The following is a 9,642-nucleotide window of genomic DNA, read 5'->3' as shown; positions in this document are numbered from 1 at the left end:
ACGGGTCTTTTTCCCACTTCTGTGGTTCTTTGGTGTGGGGAGCCCTGCCGTCCTGTAGCAGGGTGAAAAAAAAGTTCCTTACCCAGAGGCTGAGAGACTACACAAAACAGACGGGAACCCCAGGGTGGTAGAAAGAAGAGCCAAGTTTATTGTCCCAAGCACAAACTTTTATGAAGCCATAAATCTTCTTCCTAATTGTTTTCCCCTGAGAGCACTGCACACCTCCCCATTTCCAGGCCGGGGATGTTTACCATGCTTATCACAAGTACATAATGCTCACACCTGTGGTAACAGGCATGTTTTGAGCTCATTCTTGGGGGATGGGGAACCGATCTAGGCCCAACATCAGGCTCTTCAGCTGAGAGGGTTTATTCAGTCCTCTGGCCTGTGGTCCTCTACACTTTGGGATAAAGCCCCAAAAGTGGTATTGCTGGATCAAAGGGTATATACTTTTTTTTATAGCACTTTGGAAATTGTTCCAGATTGCTCCCCAGAGTAGTTTCTGGTGACATTCTGCAACCCACTCATTCAATGCACCAAGAACTTCTGTGGGGCACATGTCCCTGGCATTTGGCCAGAGAGCAGTACATAGTAGAGACACAATTCCCTACATCAGCATGGTATAGTGGAAAGAGAAGGGCCTCTAGTGTTGGTGGACCTGGGTTCAAATCCTGCCTCTGACATTACTTTTGTGACCTTGGACAAATTACTTCATCTCAGTTGTATCATCATCTATCAAATAAGGCTGGTTGTTCCAGAAGGCTTCTGAGGACCCATCCAACTCTAGAGCTCTGATCCTATAACCTCATGGGGATGGACAATCAGTCACCGAACATCTAGCAATTTAAACCAGCAGTTCTCAAACTTTTTGGTTTTGAGATCCCTTCACTCTCTTAAAAATTATTAAGGACCCCAAAGAACTTTTGTTTTTGTGGGTTATACCTATCAATATTTATCATGTCAGAAACGAAAACTGATAAAATTCTCAAATAGAAATTCATTAAAAAGTAATAACAAATCTATTATATGTTATTGTTGATAAAAGTTTTATGAAAATAGCTATATTTATGAAACAAAAAATTTAGTGAGAAGAGTAGCATTGTTTTATATATTTACATTTTTTTCAGATATCTTTACTGCTGTGATTTATATGACAACTGGATTTTCATATCTGCTTCTGCATTCTTCCTGTTATGATATGTTGCTTTGGTTGAAGTAGATGAAGAAAAACCAGCCTCATACAGATATGTAGTTGGAAAAGAGAAGAATATTTTGATAGGCAAATAACATCTTAACATTATTATGAATATAGTTTTGACTTCAAGGGTTCCCCTAAAATTCATAGACAAGGGTCTTAGCACCACACTTTGAGAATCACTGCTGCAGGCATCTATTAAGAATCAATAGAATAGGGGTGGCCAGGTAGCACAGCGAGTAAGAGTACCGGCTCCAGTGTCAGGATGACCTGGATCAAATCCAGGCTCAGATACTCAGCACCACACCCAGAAATAATAACTGGCCGTGTAACCTTGAGCAAGTTACTTAACCCCAATTACTTTTTAAAAAAATCAATAGAATTGATAGAAATTAAAATTAATTAATTAAAATTAAAAGAATGAATAGAAAACATTATCAGGAATGCAGATTCTCCTGGATTTCTTAAGGCAGTAAACTTCAATGCTCCAGGGGGTACAGGATTTCCTAAGTGTAGGGGAAGCAATGCAGAGCCGAGGAGATTCCTGCTTTTCATTCTCTGTGATTCTTGTCAGTCTCCTTGGATAAGTCCTCAAGTCTCACCTGCAAAATGAGAGCATTGGAGTGGACGACCTCCAAGATCCTTTCCACTTTTGGATCTATGACCTTATTGTCCTTCCATTCAACCTGCAATTTTGATACTTCCTGCTTCTTGTTGTTCAGTAAAGAATAGAGTTAATGAATTATTTAAATTGCCTATGGGTTGTAAGGGGAGTTCAGGAGGACTAGCACTTCTGGTGTGAGGGCTTGCCCAGCCCTTTTCTTGAACATTTGGTGTCCACCTTTCACCCAACTTTCACCTGTGGTTTCAAGAAGCTGTGGCTCATTCAGTGACAAAGTCCCCCTAAAACCTCATGGGCAGACAGGCTAAATCAGAGTAAGAGTGATGCCTAAACCAGGCCATCAGTGAGTTAGAGGAATGTCTACTCTGAGTATATGAAGACTTCCTCTGGAGAAATGGGTGAAGGAGAACAATTTGTTCCAATGGCCATGAAGTCAATGTTGGCACAGCACTTTTCATCTATTTGTTGTCCTCCTAATTTCAGTTATAAATGCCTTAAAGATGAAAGAGCTCCTTGGGTCTCACGCCAATCTTCCTGAATACTTTTTGCTTCCCAAGCTTTTTCTTGACTTATGAGGCAATATGGTTCATTTATCTTCCGATATTTTCTTCTCCAGTATTCACAATTAAGCTTATACTCTATTCTGTTGATTATTCAGGCTGAGTAGGTCATAAATTCTGCTTTCACAATTCTTATTTCTGTTTTAAACTGCTTGGAATTGTAGTAATTGAAATTAAGTTAAACTGAGGCATCAAAGTTCCAAAAATGTTCAATTTATTGATAAGACTAGTAGTTCCCAATAAAAGGGGTCTTTAGCTCCTCAGCAAGTCAAAAGACCCCAAAGTGGGTTTTTTCAAGACTTCTTATAATTTAGGGAAAGTGGATAAAAATAGAACAGCACACAGGCAGTATATATGATTAAGTTGTCTGGTTTCTATCAGTGGGAGGAATGAGACTTTCATCCTTTTTGCTAAGAAAGGCTGATCTGTTGTGTCCACCTGTATCTTTGCAAGGACAGCTAGTGGTACAGTTCTGACAGGTTTCCTTGACATAAAGATGAAAGAGCTATTTACAAAAAGACTGAACTTCTCAACTTTTGAACTTAGTTCTGAGATAAAGAAGCATTGTGTAAGCTCTTATGCAAAAGGTTGGGACAGAGTGAAATCAGTTACAAAATGGAATCAATTTGATTTTCTCAGCATTTTCCTGCTTTTAGTTTTGTGCTCTCTTGGGAATCCATGGGGTCATCTGCCTCTTTGGGTAGTGATTCATTTTTCTTTATCTTGAAATATTTAGTCACAGATATCTGGGCTTGTTTGGCTGATCTGGAAGCCACGCTCCCTTCTGTTATTGATACCTATCCTTTTGGCTCCTCTGCTTAGGTTCAAGGTCATTGATCTTTTTTTTCTCCCCCTGAGCCATCTTTCCATTTGGTTATAACTTCATCTATTGTGAGAATATTGATGTGGTTCAGTTTTTTCATGAATACATGAATCAGCTTTTTAGCTATTGGTTGAAAGTCTCACTTTTAGAGTGCCAACAGGCAAATTGAAGTTTATAGGTGCCCTGTGATTTCTTTGCTGCAGCATTAGAAACTATTCTCATTTCCACAAATTATTCTTTAAGCTAAACCTGAAAGCAGAGATACAGACAAGTGTAGTATTTCAGGAATGCCACAAGTGTCCCCCAACTCCAGGTCATCCTCTGCCCTCTTGTCAGAGTGATCTTCCTAAAGTGCAGGTCTGAACATGTCACTCCTCTTCTCAATAAACTGCAGTTACTCCCTATCTCCTCTAGCATCAAATAGAAAATTCTGTTAGGCATTCAAAGTCTGCCATAACCTGAGCCCCCCTACTTTTCCAGTCTTCTCATAACTTACACAACAACCTCCATACTGCTTGATCCAGTGACACTGCACTCCACCTCCCAACTTCAGGCATTTTCACTGACTATTCCTAAGAAGGGAATGCTCTTTGTCCTCATTTCTGCTTCCCAGCTTCCTTCAATTCCAATTCCACTTAATACTAGTGTGTTCCCTCTGTTACTTATTCCCAATCCAGTCTATAGTGTGTTTGTGCATAGTTGTTTGCATGTTGTCTTTACCATTAAACTGTGAGCTCTTTCAGCAAAAGAGCTATCTTTTGCCTTCTTTTGTAACCGCAGTCTTAGCACAGGTTCTAGTACATAGTAGGTTTATTGACTGGCTGAGTGAATAAGCATTTATTAAGTGCTAGACACTGTTTAAAAAAGCTAGGGCTACAATGACAAAAGTGAAACACTCCCTGTCCTAGAAGAGTTTATGTTCTATGTAGATTCTCTATAATGTCCCTTTCAAGATCTAAATCTCTACTGCAAAGTTCTGTCTCATCATTATATGGATCTCAGCTATTTTAGTGGCTCAGATAAAAGAGAGAAGGCAGACTGTATAGTAAGAGGCAGTTCCACATCATAAGATGGTGTAACCTTGGTCAGAAGTAGAAGTTATGATTCTGTGATCATATGTGAAGCCTTTCCAGTTTGGTGGAGCCCACCATTGCTTCTGTTCTACTAGCATAGCCTTCAAGAATCTGGCTTCATCTCCGTGCCTCAAAGATACTTCTGAGTAGGACTTTGCTGTGTTGATAATTCCTAATCAATCTAGCTCAGGATTATTGGGGGGAAGAGACACAGACCATATAAGATAATGCATGTAAAGCTCTTGTAAAGTACCATATAACCTCCTCCTGCCCCTCCTCCTCCTTCTCTTCCCCCTCTTCCTCTTTCCCCTTCTCTTCCTCTTCTTTTTTTTCTGAAGGACCTATCTGGGCCTCAGTTTTGGAAATTACAATTTAAATTGTAATTCTCTCTAGTAAACACATGAGGGCACCATAGAGCTAACCCTATGACTAGGCAAGAAGGTTACCTTCTATCTTTGAATCAAGCAACTAAAAGGTAGGAAATATAAGAGGCTAGGCTGTGACCCCAAAAGGATGGTTCCTATGGCTGTTTTGCTCACGTTTCCCCCATTGGCTTAAATCTGGTGAATTGCATTTTCCTTGTTGGTGAATTGGCTTCTCCTCTCTTTAGGTCCCACTGTCTTCCCTTGTATATTCAATTCAACAAACATTTTCAATGGGCATCCTGTGTGTAAAGCTCTGTCCTGGGCCTTGGAGATGAAAAGATAGCTACAAAACAGACCCCATGTTGATGATCTAAGTGAGGGCAAAAAATGAGTACACAAATAGCCTGTTATGAGGGGAGAATAAGAGAGGCAGCATGAAGTGATGGCCTTGGAGTTAGGGAGACCTGCATTCAAATTCCAGTTTCTTCCATTTCCTCGCTATGACCTTGGATAAGTCACTTGAATATGAATGGATAAGTCACTTGAATTTTCTGAGTATCAGTTTCCTCATTTGTCAAATGAGCAAGTTGGACTAGGTGGCTTGAAACGTATTATCCTAAAATGAGTTGAAAGTAGTGTTTCGGGTAAGATATGCAAAATCTGAAGAGAGACAGAAGCAGAGAAAGAAACAGAGAGAACCTCTTCACTGAGGGCATTCAGGAAAGACTTGATGAACAAGGTGACTTCTCACTTGGAGCTTCAGCAAATGGAAATTGGAAAGAGAAAAGGATAAGAAGAGGAAAAGATAGTAAGTCACTTCAGTTTGACCAGATACATGGGCAGGATGAAATGTGCATATAGAGGACTTCGAATGCCACTGTCTATTTTCTGTCCATTTTCTGTAGGACGCCAATGATGGAAATGTTTTCACCCTCCTCCTGGTTGTAGTTAAGAGCTTGGTGAGGCCATCAGGACTTTTCATACTCCTAAAGTGATGAGTCAATACCTTCAGTCATTCAGGTCCCCAAGTAGACAAATTTCCCATTTTTTACACGTGAAAGCTCAGTGGACTGTCCCAAACTGTTGGTTTTCACTACTTGGCCCCTTCTACTCCTGGAGTGTTTTAGTAATATATGACAGATAGGATTTGACTTTCTCTTATCCTACTAGATCAACTCTTATCTCCTGAAAATAATGGCAACTTTTCCTATTAATGATATATTCAGGTTGTGGATGTGAACTCTGCTCCAGAGTTTGCCCAGGAGTCTGGGCTATCCTGATATCCAGTGGTTTTGCTAGATCTGACATATTTCTATCCTGACCAGAAAGGAGGTCAAGGTCAATTTCTTTAAGGTTCAGTTTGAATATCCAAAGTAAAAAGGCTTTATCAACAAGCATTTATTTAATAAACGTTTAGTATGCTGTTACTATGTACCAAGTACTGTGATTAGCACTGGGGAGACAAAGAAAAAGCAAAATCTGTACCTGCCCTCAAGGCCCTTATGTTCTAGTAGTCACTTTCCATGTATTTCTATTCTCTGTGTAGCAAAACCTGGAAGAGTCCATTGCTTTAGAGTGTTCAAACACAGTTCCATTTGCTTCATTCTCCCTTCTAGACATGATGCCCAGTACTCTATCGTTGCCTAGAGAATCTCAAGCAGTGTGCAGGACCTGTTCATAGCAGGATAGTATTTACTACGTCTAATAGGGTTTTGTGTGGATCTTTCTTTATTCCAGTGCTTCACTCTTTTAATGGTCCAGAAGTCATTTCTACAGCTTTCCTTTACACCACAGAGTGATATATATATATATATATATATATATATGGCCTCTTGTTATGTATGAATCAATGAATAGCTGGATGTGTGGTGTACACGTGTAATCCCAGATATAGGGGGGACTGAGGCTGGTGTATAAGGAATTTCTAGTGAGATCAGTACTCCTTTGTAACTTATAATCTTAAAGAATTAGCTACCTGAGGCACAGAGAGATGAAATTTCTTGTCCATGGTCACGTAACTGGTATCAGAGGCTCAACTTGAACCTTATGCCAAAGCTGGATTTTTATCCATTTTACCACAATGACTCATTATCATTATTACTAACTACTGACCTTTCGGGAATTTGTATAACATTGGGACCAAATATATAGCTAGTATCTGTCTTTCAGCCTGTAAGTCTACTATACATCAGTCACTTTTATGATGTTCTTTAATTTTTGCTCCTTTTTCCCACCCTGATATGTAATTGACCTGAAGTGTATTCTAAGGAGAAAGAAATTGTTTACACAGGAATTTGTGAGAACCCAGTGTCTTCATTCTAGCAAACAAAGAATCCCATTTTGGAGTGAGATTGGAGGATGGTCTTGAATGGAGCGGAAAAGAAGTCTTGACAGAAGGCAGATGGGCAGTGTCTCACAGTAGATAACCCAGGATGGAGCTCTATGGTGAGATTCTATGGCAGAAGTGCTGGTTAATTTGATGTAGATTAGCTAGCTGGGACTAGTGAGGAAGGTAACTTAGATGGGAGGTACCACAAGGAGTGTGGTATAAGGCTGAAGGCAAGAAAAATGATGTGATAATCTTGACCTAAACCGAGAGAAAAAGATAGTGAGCCTCAGCCCAAAATTTAACTGAGGAAATTAAAAGATAATTTAAAAAATTTTAACTATATTATACATATGACTCAATATTCTCTGTCATCTTAAATAATTCATCTTAATGTGTTTCTTCCTTGTTATTAAATAATTATGCCCTAATTTGCATAGGTCCCTTATGGTTTACAATGTGTTTTTACATAAGTTATCTCATTTAATCATTCCCCACTCCCTATCCTAAAAATAAAAGCTAACCATGTGATATAGTTTAGCACAGATTTGATCGAAGTTAGACAGATAATAAGTGGTGGGCTTGGACTAGAACCTACCCAGGTCCAGGAGCCGAGTCTAGAACTTTTGAGTCTAAGTTCAATGCAATTTCCACTATGCCATTTTGCCTGTTAAATAAGGATATCTATCATTCCTTTTTTCACAAGGTCAGTCAATAAACATTTATTAAGCTCCTTCTGTGTACCAGGCAATGTGCTAAGACACAATGGTTTTTAAAGACTCATTGAGAAAACATCTTTGAGTTCCTAAGACTCCTCTGTAAGATTACCTTCCATATGTTTTGTTAGTGCTTTATATATCACTATATTTGTGTCTGTGTAGATATGTGCCTCTCTCTCTATCTATATATTTTTCTGTCTACGTATCTATCTATATATGTTCTCTCCCATTAGCATATAAGCTGGATAGGGACTGTTTTGCTTTGTGTTTGTAAACACAGTGCCTGGTATTCAGTAGGTGCTGAATGATTGTTGATTGAATGCTCGTCTATAATGAGGAAGAGGGGCACCTAAGTGGCACAGTGAATGGAGCACCAGCCCTGGAGTCAGGAGGACCTGAGTTCAAATCTGACCTCAGACACTTAACACTTAACAGCTGTGTGACCTTGGGCAAGTCATTTATCCCCACTTGCCCTTCCTCCCCCTCTCCTAAAAGCCAAAAAAAAAAGGATAGAAACTGTGTAACTACAATAATGATAATGATAGTTCTCATTTATATAAGGTTTTAAAAGTTTGCAAAGCACTTTACATGTTCTTTCATTTAACCCTCACAAAAATAGTTCGAAACAGATATTATTCTAACCATTTTACAGATGATGAAACTGAAGCTGACAGCTGTTACGTAGCTGGGTTACATTGCTAGTAAGTCCCTGAGTTGTAGTTGTAAATTCAGAATTTCCAAATGCCTCATCCAGCAATAACTCCACTAGTCCATTCTGTTTTCAGTATGGTTCAAAATAGAGAAGTGAAGGCCTATGGGAGTCCCCTCAGAAGTATAAACAACCAAGAATTGTTCTCTAACTCCTCATAATTTGACACATTCTTTAGCTAATTCCAAGAGAAGAGTGGATAATCAGGACATGGACATCACATGAAGCTGGGATATTCTGAAGGACATAGAGACAATGATACTAATTGTTAGAACATATGTCTCTCATGGCCCTGGTAGGCATTGATAACCTTTATTTAGTTATGTTAGTAATGAACCAACCACATTTTCATACTGAAACTATCTCAACCATATCAGAGTTATTTTTCTTGGCAACATATAAAAGGCCATTCATAAATATTAACCAAACTATTACTGTCTGAATGTGGCCAGTGTAGTAGGCAAAGGCTCCAGAGTGTCAGTAAACAAAATCACCAAGGGGAAGAGTTGAGAACAGAAGCCCAGGGAATGCTTACATCTCAAAGATGGGGGAAGGAGGAGGTCTCATCATGAAGAGACAAAGAAAGAATGTGCAGAGAGTTGAAGTGGCCACAGTAGTATGGTGTCATGGAGGACATGGCAGAGAATATCAAGCAGAAGAAGTGGTCATTCCTGTCTGAGTTTTCTAGAAAAACACCGAGGATGAGGATTGATAAAAGACTTTGGTATTTAGATACCTCAGCCTGATTAGTGACTGGTGAGGAAATAGCTCCAGTAGAATGTAGGAACAGATAGCAGGCAACTGGGTGGCACAGTATAAAGCCTGGGCCTAGAATCAGGAAGATCTAACTGAGTTGAAATCCAGCCTCAGACACTTCCTATCTGTATGAACATGGGCAAGTCACTTAATTTTGTTTGCCTCAGTTTCCCCATCTGTAAAATGAGCTAGACAAGGAAATGGCAAACTACTTCAGTATCTTTGCCAGGAAAACCCCAACTGGAGTAATGAAAATTCAGACATGTCTGAAAAATGACTGAATAACAACAAAGGAGTAGATAACAGACTGAAGGGGTAGAAGAGTGATTGGCTGGTGAGGAAGTATAGATAGTAAACATAGGTGGCTCACTAGAGGGCAAGAAATAGGAATGCACATTTATTAAACACCTACTATTTGCCAGGCACTGTGCTAAGCACTTTATAAGTATTATTTCATTTGGTGCTCACACCTGAGAGGTAGGTGCTGTTAGTAT

General features: G+C 39.4%; 1 pseudogene; it reads left to right on the top strand.

The window, feature by feature from the left end:
• LOC138148059 (serine/threonine-protein kinase ICK-like) overlaps positions 1-9,642 on the top strand; it is a 134,227-nt pseudogene that overhangs the window by 104,766 nt on the left and 19,819 nt on the right.

Source organism: Petaurus breviceps, unplaced genomic scaffold, assembly GCF_028583685.1.
Source record: "Petaurus breviceps papuanus isolate PSGF00001 unplaced genomic scaffold, PetGlider_PUasm1.0 90822, whole genome shotgun sequence".
NCBI classification, from domain to species: domain Eukaryota; kingdom Metazoa; phylum Chordata; class Mammalia; order Diprotodontia; family Petauridae; genus Petaurus; species Petaurus breviceps.
The sequence above is the reverse complement of the archived record's forward strand: the minus strand, read 5'-3'. Positions and strand labels throughout refer to the sequence as shown.